The following is a 12,937-nucleotide window of genomic DNA, read 5'->3' as shown; positions in this document are numbered from 1 at the left end:
AGCGGGGAGTTGCACATACTGTTCAAGTCCGTTATGAAGACACAAGGAAAAATAGTCAACAAAAATGAAATAGTTAAAAAAAATACAAACATGATAGTGACTTTGGAGAGCAGCTGGTTTTCTTGGCATTGAAGCTTTACCTGTCATGAGGAATATTTCCCATTATGGAATTCCAGGAAGAGGTTACCATGGGAGAGGGAGCTTCCTGGGTGTCTGGAGATAACCTCTGGGGGCCAATCCACCTGTAGGGCAGGTCTTGAGGTCACCTACTTCCTCTACCCCCACCAATGACTCCTTTCAAGATTTTAATAGGGGTTAGAATCTTCAACCTAGGCATCAATAGGAATTGAATAGACTGGTAAATACTGATTTCCCTCATGTTTAAATGCTCTGGAAAAATTACTCCTCATGTCTACTTTTCAGAACTGTAGGTAAAGAAAAGTTACTCAAAATCCTGCTGCAGTTATTTATTCCTAGATTTCCTCTTTTATCTCCAATATGCGTCTTTTGACCTGGAAAGTGACCTTCTATTGCTCTAGGCATGATGCCTTACTTCAGTCTGTTTCCTTATCCCAGTTCCCATGACACATCCACGTGGTCCTCTGATTGACGCCTGTCAGCTTGCTAGGCTGAAAACTCCTTGAGGGCAGAGTTGGTGTCGCTGTATTCTTAGTGCCTAGTTCAATGCCAGCCAGGGAGTAAATGCTGCATAAAGATGTGTGAAGTGGGTGTAATGGCAAACTTTCTTCTACTGCTGCAATGCTACAGTTTATTAAAATACACATGTGAGACTTGCCTATTTAAAGCAGAACTATTTCTATCATGGAGTCACATACGTGGGAGGCTATGGAAGGTATCAAGTACTACTGAGGGGAGCTAATCCAACAGGGAGCCCCAGACCCCTCTCAGATCCTAAGACAGGGTCTGACACCAACTTCCTCTCTTTCCTACGTGGACCTGAAATACTTATCTAGTGGAGATTAAAACCAACATTCCCATTTTTTCCCTGAGCCTTGGTCTCTGGGCTGGAACACAGCCTACAGAAAACTGCAGTGAACTGGAAAGAATATTTATTTTTACTAGTGCAAAGAGTGTCTTCTTAAGTCTGATAGGGATAAGGAAGCCCAAGATGCCCTTTTATACTACACTCAGAAATACTTAAGTATCTAAATTTACAAATTGATCTGTTATTAGAGAAAACAGAATAAGTGGGTTGAATATGAGGACAGTGAACATTATATACATACACTTCTCCACAGACACTGTGTGTAAAATGAAAGCAATTTCATTCCCACCCAGTGTTTAAGAGTAGTAGAAAAATATAGGAAGATGCCAATGTAATTGTAAAATACAAATATGATTCTTAGAAATCTATATCAAAGTATTAAAAGGTATAAGGCACTGTTAATTATGCACCATTCCCAGCATTCATTCCTTGGAGCCACATAACCCCCATCTCAAATTCTACCTAGGATCATGGCTGCTCACCTAGAGACTACATTTCCCAGCCTCCTCCCCAACTGAATACGGGAGCATAATGGTTTGAGTCACTGGAATCCAAGCAATGTGATGCATGAAACTTTTTACCTCATTTTTGAAGGAACCCAGTTGCTCTGTCATGTTTCCCTTCCCCAAGGCTGTTACATGGAGAAAACTGGGCAGCTAACTACATTGGACCCACAGGTGGAACCTTATATGGAACATGGCAGAGATTGCTGTCAGGATTCCTGAGGGCACTGTGCAGCAAAGCTACTGACCCACCAAGGACTTCCAGCTGTCTTTGAATTTTGATACAAGGCAATATACTTCCATCTCGAGCAAGAAGTTGCATATTGAGGCCTCCTACAGTGGCTCACCCTAGACTCCAACTTTGAATCTTGCCCATTCACCACTCTTGGAATATGCAGGGAAAATATAGAGAAGCTGAACTAATCTATGAAAGAAATTCTAATTTCATACATGGGATTCAAAACCATGGTATCTTATGCAATAAACAATAAAAAACCTAAGTGAGTGATGAGGAAGAGAAATATAGAGAAAGACCAGTCTGAAGGAAGCTCCTAGGAGGCTTCTTTGTCCATTCTGAATTTATTCTGTTCAAGGACAAGTGGAAGTCCTACAGCATTTGAACTTTGACTTTTCTCCCCCCTCTCATAAATAATCATCCTCATATTTCCTATGAATTCTTTTTCAAGAACAATTTTAAATATCAGTAAATCACTGTGCCTTAAGTAATAAAGAAAAATGCAAGAAAAAAATTATCTTGAAAACTCAGGAAATGTTTGGAGGGGAATGAATCATTGCTATGGTTCTGCCAAGTCAATAGGTCCTAGCTAAAGATATACAGCTAAAAACAGTGATGGAAGCCTCAAAAGAAGAAATCGATCTCATACACCTGCATAAACATGAGGAATATAATAGAATGGGGATGGCAATAAGGGTTGAGTGGAATTACTTGGAGGAAGTTGTGGAATTTCTGGGGGGTGTTTTGAGTCCCATGGGGCATGGTAAAATGGATATTATACTATCCTCAGAATTCCTGACTTAACTGCCTAAGAGTAAGTACAACCTGGCTGGCCTCCATGTACTGTCTAGAGCTGGTCTGGTTACCACCTACGCTAAGGTGCTAGCTGATGTCTGTGAGCTGGAGGAAGCAGCTTGGGAGAAGTGAAACTCAGTTTGCTGATGTGGAGAAAAGGGGAGGAGAGGACAAAGGGGGCTTTAGTGATTGAAGGAGGAGAAATTCAATCACCGTGTTTCTAAAAGGTCTTTTATTTGTGTCCCGAAAACTCAATAGTGGAATAAAAAAAAAAAAAAGCTAAGTCTAGATCAACTGAAAGACATCGCACCTAATTTGCTAGTTTTTTTCCACTGATGTTATCTTTGATTTCCAAACAAAAGCAAGAAGGGTGGGAGGAAAAGAAGGGGAAAGAGGGACAGTGAGAAGAAATGAGCATCTTTGTTATCCCCAGGAGGACGCAGTGTGCAGGCAGGCTGCTGGAGCACCACCAGGGCCCCAGGAAGGTAACCCAGGTGGGTCAGCTTCAAGGACTATCTATACCCAGGCACTGCTGTGCTCTGACTAAAAGCTCAGAATTGAGAGTGCTTCAGGAAGGAAGCCACATGAGAATTCCAATGTTATTTTCTTAGTAACTATTAAAATCCGCACAACTATTTTATTTTTCCCCAAAGACAAGGGCATCTTAATTTAGAACAAAACATTTCATAACCACAAATGCTCTGTGATTTTGCAGCTTGCTTTGCTAGGACTTCTATCTATATCTTCTAAGCATAAACCTGGCTCTGGATGTAGTTTCTTGGTGCCCAATGTGTATCTATGGAGGAACCCATTTATTATAAAATGGCATGTGACTTTCTGTATCCACCAGGAATTACCAGCCAATGGGTTGGGCATTTGAAGTGGTGAATGGAATTTTACAAAGAGAGATCAGCCTTGATAAAGGCATGGAGGCGTGAGTGAGCAGACAGTATCCAACAACCAGTAGAGAAGCTCTGACCTTTCCAGGTGCCTAATTTTTTTTTTACATGTGCCAATTAGAATTAAAAGTCTTAAAATATAGTTATCCCTTGAAACTGCCTCATCAGCAAACTTACTAAATCAAGTTGTAATTAGCCAATGTGGTAATTATAATAACACTAACCTTAATTCTTCTTTATAGGGAGAAGATAAAATACAGAGCTGGGTTGGAGGTGTGACTCAGTGGTAGAGTCCTGCCTAGGCCTCAGGTTCAATCCATAGTACCACAAAAAAAGAAAAGAAAAAAGAGGAAGGAAGGAAAAGAGTGTGCTCAGAAAGCTACCAAGAAGGTATGGACATTGATAAACTTGCCTGACTCTATATTTAAAAGATTGGTTGCCTCCAAACTGTTAAGCAAATTGATCAAGTGAATTATAGGTGAGCAATTATTACTCTAACTTGTTGCAAGACAGATGTGTTCAAAAAGTGAATTTTGGCTTCCTAGTGTTAATAGATTTGGAGATATTCTTGTTATGCAGTTCTTTTGACAGTTCTGTGAGTTGGTATTTCTTCTATGTTGCCCTGATAGCATAGAAAAATTTTCCAGTTCTCCTTTTAGAACTTTAATTTTAAAAATTTAACATTTAATTTAATAGAACCTTAACTGGCCTGAGGAAATGATACAAAAGCATTCTGTTATGGTTGAGATACGAGGTACCCCCCAAAAGTTCATGTGTGAGAAAATGCAAGAGCGTTCAGAGGTTAAGTGTCTAGATTATAGAGCTATAACATAATAGTGGATAAATCCACAGATATAGATTAACTGGGTGATAAATGTAGGCAGCTAGGATGTGGCTGGGGGCATGTCCTTGGGATTTATATTTTGTCCCTGGTGAGCGAGTTCTCACTTTGTTTCCTGGCTCTGTCCTGAATTGCTTCCTCCAGCTCACCCTTCCACCATGATGTTCTACATAACGTTGGGCCCAGAGCTATGCAGTTGGCCAACCATGGACTAAACTTTTGAAACTATGAGCCAAAATAAACTTATCCTCCCCTAAGTTCTTGTTGGGTCTTTTGGTCACAGTGACACAAAGCTGACAACAACACATTCTTAGATGTAAAATTATATAGAAGCACTTTTAGATAACAGAAAATTTAAAATGTTTTCTACTTGACAAGCCAACTTTTAGATTATTCTTCCACTCAGTCATTCTCAATGTGCTTAGAACTAAGCTGATAAATCAAATGCTAAGACAACTGACCTCGTTAACTTATAATTTCTACTTCTTTGTGCATATAGTAAATTAAAAAGGGAACTATCAAATTCATACCTATGAAATCTTAGAAAAAGAATTCTTTGAGTATAGACACTAGAAATATGGAGGCCATATATTCTATATTCAAGGGTTTTAATAGATTAGCAACTAAATACTAAGCTTTGCCTACTTGGGCAGATACAGAATGAGAACATATTATAATACTCAGATAAAAAGTTCAAACTAGCATGAACTTCCAAGGGCAAATACAATTCTTTTGAGATGGAGACTGAGCACTTCATTCACTCTCCCCTCTCTTGCCTCAACATTTGTTGAGTGTCTAACTATTTATTGCTAGACCCTAGAAAGCAGCAGCAAAAGACCTGCCGACGAGGAATGTGTTTGGGTAACAGATGCAAGAGCTGACCAAAAGAACAACCTGTGAGCAAAGAGGAGAAAAATTTGGTACTTGTGGTTTCAGAGGTCCCAGTTCATAGATGGTATGAACAATATGACCCCATTGCTCTGGGCTGAGGTGAGGCAGAACATCATACGGGGACTGTTCTCCATTGGAGCAAAGCTACTCAATTCATGGCAGGATCAAGAAGCAAGATGGGTGGGCCACAGGGAAGAAGCACCCTTCCAGGGCATACCTTTGGTGACTCATCTCCTCCAACCATATCCCATCTACCTACATTTACAACACAGTCAGCCAGCCCATTCAAACTAGGATGAATCGATTAGGTTTCAGCTCTCATAATCGAATCATTTTAACCTTGGAACATTCCTGCATTAACAGGAGCATTGGGGGCACATTTCATATCTAAACCATAACAGAAAGTCAAGACAGGGTAGTAAGAGCCATGAGAGGGGCTTTCCTGGACTGCCTAGTGAGTCTGAAGGCAAGTAGCAGCTGGAGAGTGCGGGCGGGTCAAGGGGAGGAGAGCAACATGTTGCAAAGCCATGATGCATAAAGGATAAATGCATTATTCTGAGAGTTGGAAACAGTCCAGGACTGCCTGAAGCATTTTTGTGTGCATTTTGTCACAGCAAGGGCAGATGGTCAAGGGCACGATAATAGGGGGCATTAAGTGCCATGCTAGGGGATTTCTACCTTATCCTGAGTGTTATAGTAACAGTTAAGTGAAATTTTAAATAAGGCACGAATTTTATAACAAATACTCATACAAACTACTAATAGAACATCTAAAACCTTAATATCAAGACAAACTAAAGATATCAATAGGTGGTTCACAAAAAAAGCTAGTAAACATGAAGATATGTTCAAAATGCATAAAATATGTTTCACTCTTCATTATTGAATCCCATGGTGCTCACATTCTTTAACCTAATAATCCCACTTCTAGCAAATGATCCTGAGGCTATGTTGCAAAAGAGGAGTAAAAAAAAATTAAAGGTATTCACGTAGTGTTAATTAAAATGACTACAACCAAATGCTCACCAAAGAGGAATGGTTCAATAATAGTTCACTCATGTCATTTTCTAGTATGAGGTAGTCCTTAAATATTTAAGACAATTTTTAATGATGTAGGATAATGGCTTACATGAAGGAATTGAGCAATGGGGTGTGTGTGTGTGTGTGTGTGTGTGCATGTGTGTACATAGATAGAGCAGAGTCCACTAAACTATGCTTTTGGGGTCATTTATATATTTCAGAGCATGAGTCCAGCTGTGATTAGAAAAATGATACTTGAATTTTTTACAGTGGAAGAAAATGAATTAATGTTATGATGGTAATAGCTGAGTTTTAAGATAATGGAAAAGCTTTCATTGTCTTTATTATGTTTCCAAAGCTTTTTTCAAGGCTTAAGAAAAATAGCATGAGCCTTCATCCCTTTCACGTTTTATAGTTATTTTTAAAAAGAACAATTTAAATTTATCTGTGATGTGGAGGCTGAACTGAGGGGTAACACAGAATCCAAAACAGTAAAGGTATGGGCCTGGGCCAAGTTATTGGCAGGAGTGTGGAAAAGAAGGCTTTAGAGGATGTTAGGAATAAAAGTCCCCAGAATAATCCTGCTTAGTAAAGGAACACAGGATGAAGGAGGAGCTGGGTGACTCAGAGGTTCTTGATGAATCTGGGGGAGCAGCTAATAAGCAAGCCGTAATGTAGATAGGAAATATCTACCCTGGATATGGTCTGTTTGCTGAAGCTTCATAACATCCAAATGGAGATGTCCAACAACAGCGGTCTTTCCAGTGCTGGGCTTCAGGAGATAGATGCGGAAGCCAAGAGCACATGTGTGAAACCTGAAGTCAGAATTTGGTAGGCGAGACATAGCATCTGTTAGGATGCTAACAGGAAAGAAGAAAGCTGGGCAGGTTTGAAAACAGAGCCAAGGAGACAGAGGCTTGACAACTCATGGCTCAGATGGGTGTTGATGGATCCCAGGAAAGCAGGAGGAGGGAGAGTCCAGGTGCAAGTGTTATCTTAAGCCAAAGAAGAATTAAGTACAATAAGGAAAAGAAATGGTGCGAGTTGTTTTGTTTTGTTTGAACCAGCAGTATTCATGGACTACATCCACACCTCATGTGCAGTTAAGACTGCTAAAGAGTCAGGCTGTCTAGGCTTGTATCCCAGCATCTCTATTTGGAGATGGGGAAGAAGGTGGGGGATGGGGGGGGGGAGAGAGAGAGAGAGAGAATGTGTGTTTGTAAGGATCATCTTTGGCCTTCTATGTTGATATCCCTACAGGGAGGGTTGGTCAGAGCATGTGAACACCCAGTTACTCTGGCATTTGTATTTCTCATGGCATGTTACTAAAATAGCCTACACACTCCAGTTTCTTCTGCATTTGTATAGTATACATGCAGTCAGAAAAATTGAGCCACTTTGAGAATATCGGCAGTACCAGGCTTCTGATTCAAAAGACTGAACTGTAAAATAAAACGGGGGGCTGGACTGAAAGACTTCACCAACCCAGGATCCCCTAGGATACCTCTTTCTGCTTCCCTGTTGAAAATTTTTTGGCATCATGCATTCCTTTCTGATTTAAAAATAATTATGTGGGGTAGAGGGGTTTAATTAATACTCAGTTTTTCCTGTTTGACTTTAAAGATACTTAGTAAGTAGATATTTCTTTTTTTTTATTTCCTGAGGTTTCATTTACTTAATATATAGTTCTTTGTCTAATTTACTTTATTATAAAAATTTTAAATACCTTATCTCTTCCTTATACCATTAAAAATAAATTGTAATGGAGGAAGGGATGGCAGTATGGAATAAAGTTATGATACCCAGAGATCATCTGATCTATCATTTAGTCTTTTAATTATGTATAAGTTATTTCCTGAACAAGATCTTCTGGAACCTCCAGGAACAGATAAATGGCATGGAAATGGTATGAATCACCTATGACAAGATCCATTCCAACACTGAACTATCTTCTTATGTTAAAAAAAAAAAAAAACACTCTAAGCCTTTCCTGCAATTAGCTTCTGCTTTGAATGAAGTGGTCACCAAGGTAAGACATTGCACAGAGAAGAGTCAAAGTCAGGCCCTGAAAAGGTCAGATTCTCTTTTCATTATACCTGATACATTCACAAAAACACTCTAAGTACTTTCTTCATTTTCTTTTCTTACATTGCAAACCTCTTCTAAAACATTTTTCTCATTTCAGAACTCTGAGAGAATTCTGTGATAAAGGCTCTGATAGTTTTCCTTTCTTATGTTTCAAGGGCCCGATGCTGAACTTGCACAACTCTGCAGAACTGGATCTCCTTACTGCAGCAGGCACCTGCTGGGACATCCAATTTTGCAAGAAAGGATTCCAGTGCAAAGGTTCTGCAGATACTGATTGGCTCAGCATGCGTTCCACCAGACCAGCGAGATGAGATGCAGCCTCTTGTCACTTCAGATGGCATGAGAAAGTGAGGCATCAGAAAGGGAATAATCAGAGTGCAGCTTCCTAGACCTGGTATGGTGAAAGGTCTTCTACAACCAGGGGCTTTCCTGCATCTGCTGGAGGCTGCAGACGTGACAACCCACCTGAAACCTAGGTTCTTACTGAGACAGGCAGAATAAACAGCAAAAGGATTGTGGGGGAGAAAGCTTAAGTCGTCCTAGGATTTCCCATAAGCAAAAGCACAGAACTTTTTTTTTTTTTTTCAGATTCTCTGGAGAACCAAATTCAATTTGAATGTGTCTATGCATCCTAGAACCCCTATTACTAAGGACAAGTCATTATGATGGAAATGAGGAGTAACAGTCTCCAATTCTTTGAGAAAATTCCATTCTTTTCATCTCTACTACTAAGAGAAGGAGGTAATATTTTTTTTCAGGATACTCATTCAACGGAAACTCATTAAAAATATAAATTTTAGTTTTCTTTGAAAAATCACTCCAATATAATCTTTAAGCCCAAAACGTTTTAGAGACAATGGGAAGAAAAAGAACAAATAGTTGAGAATTTCCCCTCAAATGGGGAACGGAGTGAAAGTGGAAGGAAAGCACCTTGCAACAAATTCCACCCAAGGTCAAAGAGTGGCTTGAAGCTTTAGTTAAGTCCTGAAGGTCCAACAAGCACCAGAAGGGAGTCATTAACTTATGTAAATTGCATTACAAGGGCTATTCTATTGCTTAGTGACAGAGTGCCTAACATTAATACCGTTGTGCCCAAAATGCAATTATCTTCTCAGCAGCTTAAATGGGAATAAGGATGCTAAAAATAATTTTCAAGAATACCATTCCTTCAATATTGTGGGATCTTTTATGTGCCTTCCCTACTTATTCCTAGCTACAAAAATGATGGTTTTATGTGAGTGTCATAGATGTCGATCTGAATAGGGCAATAGCATCTTGTCAGCGTTCAACTACTGAAAAATGATACTGATTTTCTGTGGCAACAGTGGCCAGGGCAGTATTAGGCAAACCTGTTGCCGGAGTCTCAGAAGTTTTTAGCACAAGTTTATTGAATGCAAATTTTGTTCTCTGCTGATAGCTAAATTTTTGTAATGCAATATTACCAGGATTTATTTAAGTGACAACCCACTTGAAATCAATAATTTTTCTGATTTTGATAAGCCTAGTTTCTTGAGCCAAAGACTCTTCCTCACTTTGATGAATACCATACAAAATAACCACAGTTGGAAAACGCTCTCTTTAAAAAGTTACCCAACTTAAAAGAGTAGAAACCAAAATGTCTACTGCACATAAGGGTAATGACATTTTGAAGGGTGGCTTCTCAAGATCACATATAGCATCAATAATATAAGAGCACCCGTACTGGTCCCACTAATGCAAACATTTGTAGGACACGTGATTCATGACCAAGAACTTGGTGTGGGGTTGCTCTCAGAAGAGGTGATTGATATTATGGCAGCTACAACAGAAACAATGGCAATAATAATAATGTTACTATTATTTACTGTATCAAACATATAATTTACATTATCTCATTCAATAACACAATAATTCTAAAGGGTAGGTCTATCCCCATCTAATCAATGGGAGAAATGAGTCAGATGGGTCACATCATACTGTGACAAAGGTATCATGTTCAGGAGGCCAGTGTATCTTTGAGTCAGTCCATAGACTGCTCACACAGGAACCCCTAATGTTTCCCAACTTACTTTTATTTTAATGTTATTTAACATGAGTGTAGAGCTTGGTCTCACCATCTTATTCTTAAAGCTATGATAAAACAAATAAATGTTCAAATTAGATGCACACGATAAAACCAGTCCCTTTCAAATTAGCAGCAGCTCACAGCACTGGTTGGATACAGGCCTCTTCACATGGGGCAGTTCCCATGTGGCTCACTACTCCCACCTGGTCCAGAGCAGTGTTTCTTCCTTTTCTTTCGTGAAAACTTGAGATAATAAGAAGCCTTTATTCCTCCCCAAGCCCTGTTTACTGATTATATCCTATGCTGTTTTTGTTCTCCTAAAATGAACGTGGTATTGCCACTTGTTGCCCTACACCATGGATCAAATTGTATGATTTCTGCCTCATTGTTCCCATCTGTGAAATGGGGGCAAGGGTGTGAGACCTACTCTCACTGGGTTGTTGTGCGATTGATGAGTTATTAAATCTAACATTTCTTACAATGTCTGGCACACACAAAAATGCTTGTAATTATTATAGTCATAAAACACAACTTTAGTACTCAACTGTTCTAAGGTCATTATACTGATGTTCTAGAATTTAAATAATTTTTTGTTATGTTCATGAAGATAGACTAATTTAAGCTATTATATTTATGTTGTGAATTCTAGGGCAACTGGTAAAAATTTTAAGAAGAGATAAAAGAAGCCAACAGTTAAGATAAAATTAAATAATTACAAATGCTCAGGTCAAATGAGAAAAAAGCAATATAAACAGAGGAAACAGAAAATGATGAAAAAATGTGGCAGACTAACTGTACCAATAATTCCATTAAACATAAGTGATCTAAACAATTAGAAGATGATTGAATTGATTTTAAAAAGCAGCACCAAATTATATGCCTATACAAGAAATCCATGTTAAATACAAAGTTATCTACAGGTTTAAAGTCAAAACCAGGGAAAGCTTTAGCATGCAAATGCTAATCAAAAAAAAAAAAGCTGGAGGGACTACCTTAAAGTTTTATTATAGAAATGCTACATAAAACTTTAAAATACACAATAACCACTTCTATATCTAAATATCTTTATCGCTAACTACCTTCCTATTAAAGAACTCCCAGATCCCTGAGAAATAAGATTAGGAACTAAAATGAATTAATCTTATTTTATATCTTGTCTTTTATGCTCTATAGCTACTAAATCAAATTTACAGCATCTTTTCATTTTATTTGAAAGCACATGGTATGGCATTTATTTCCTTAAGATGAATTTTAGGAAGGAAAAAACCCCAGAATTCGTGATCAGCAATGTTAATCTGAAAGCTATACACAAATTCCAACTGGCTGAAAATAAGTATGAATTCTTATCACTGGTTAAGCATGCTTCACTGTTCAATGGCCACATTCTAAAGATTTTATTTAAAGAAAGAAGCTAAGATGGAATCCTAATTTCAGAAATTGCCAGTGAGTGCCAGGCCTTAATTAAAATACAAAATGAAAAAAGACTATCTAAATTAAGTTTAGCAACTAAAGGGACAGCAAGGATCTAAAGGGTCTATTGTCATGTTTTAAAATCAGGAGGACAAAATAAAAAAAGAAAGAAAAAAAATCTGCGTGGGAAGGCTGAGACATCTTGTCCCACAATGAAAATCTGGGCCGTATTTCTTTCTTGTAGGAGGAAATGAGAATTTCAACACTAGTGTTAAAAGAGTGTAGGTGTAGATGAAGGAAAATATTTATCAACATGTAGTTAACACCACTGGTTTTAAAAACACAGAGATGTGAAAGATGTTTCAACAAGAACAGATGAACCACCCTGGGCTAACATAGAAAATAACAGGATTCAATAATTGGGAGGCTCTTATTGGCTCTGGGATTCAGTGTCTGCATTTGTAAAACAGGGACTAAGCCCTCTTAGGATGGCTATTAGAACTGCAAAGAACTACAGGTATGGCCCTCCAGACGGCCATGGCTGTGCTTGGGCATCCTGGGACATGCAGATCCTCCTGGGTACTTGTCATTTCATAACTGATATCACACATTCATTCATTCACTCCATGCGTATTGATGGAGAACCTCCTGAAAGCACTGTTCTAGTCTTTATTGATCAGGACTGGTAAAGATGGTATCTTAGAGCTTGACTACTTCTTACTGATATAGACAGTAAACAAATAATCCATTATATTTTATAGGAAGCTGAACATTAACCACTGGTGAGGTGTTGAGGAGCCCCTGAGTCAGGCAGCAGCTACTTCAGGTTGGGGCCAGAGAGGCATCTCCAAGGAGGTGAGGAAAAGGAGCCAACCACATAGAGAATTTAGGGAAGGCCATTTCAGGCAGAAATAGAAAGAAGGCCAGTGTGTCCCCAAAGCATAAGGAATAAGGGAGTGAGTGCAGAGATGAGTTTGGACAACAGATCAAATCAGAGAGGGCCTCATGGGCCATGGTAATGTATTTACGTTTTATTCTACATGCAGCAGGGAGCCTGGAGAAGTTTTTGTGCACAGAATAGCATGACCCGATTTGTGTTTTCAAAAGATCACTTTGGCAGCTGACACTGGGTTATAGGAGAGGAAAAGTGACAGCAAGGGAATCTTTTAGAAACTTTTTCAGGGTCTGGAAGAAAGGTGATAGGT

At 38.8% G+C, this 12,937-nt stretch overlaps 1 protein-coding gene and 1 long non-coding RNA gene across 10 annotated transcripts in view; one reads left to right on the top strand and one right to left on the bottom strand.

The window, feature by feature from the left end:
- The window catches only part of Rcan2 (regulator of calcineurin 2), a 239,804-nt gene that overhangs the window by 52,157 nt on the left and 174,710 nt on the right, over positions 1 to 12,937 (bottom strand). The gene's annotated exons all lie outside the window — the stretch shown is intronic.
- Positions 1 to 12,937, top strand: part of LOC120889048 (uncharacterized) — a 115,854-nt gene that overhangs the window by 100,012 nt on the left and 2,905 nt on the right. For 2 of the 6 annotated variants that reach the window (XR_005732807.2, XR_013425129.1), the window contains exons 2-5: positions 3,390 to 3,526; positions 3,681 to 3,828; positions 8,434 to 8,625; positions 8,867 to 9,019. This is a non-coding gene — a long non-coding RNA (uncharacterized LOC120889048). Of the gene's footprint in view, positions 1 to 3,389; positions 3,527 to 3,680; positions 3,829 to 8,433; positions 8,755 to 8,866; positions 9,020 to 12,493; positions 12,588 to 12,937 lie in introns of all 6 variants that reach the window. The other 4 variants (XR_013425130.1, XR_013425131.1, XR_013425133.1 and 1 more) reach the window with 3 other exon arrangements.

This window comes from Ictidomys tridecemlineatus, chromosome 8, assembly GCF_052094955.1.
Source record: "Ictidomys tridecemlineatus isolate mIctTri1 chromosome 8, mIctTri1.hap1, whole genome shotgun sequence".
In the NCBI taxonomy this organism is placed as follows: Eukaryota; Metazoa; Chordata; class Mammalia; order Rodentia; family Sciuridae; genus Ictidomys; species Ictidomys tridecemlineatus.
Note: the sequence above shows the minus strand (reverse complement) of the source record. Positions and strands in the feature narration are given on the sequence as shown.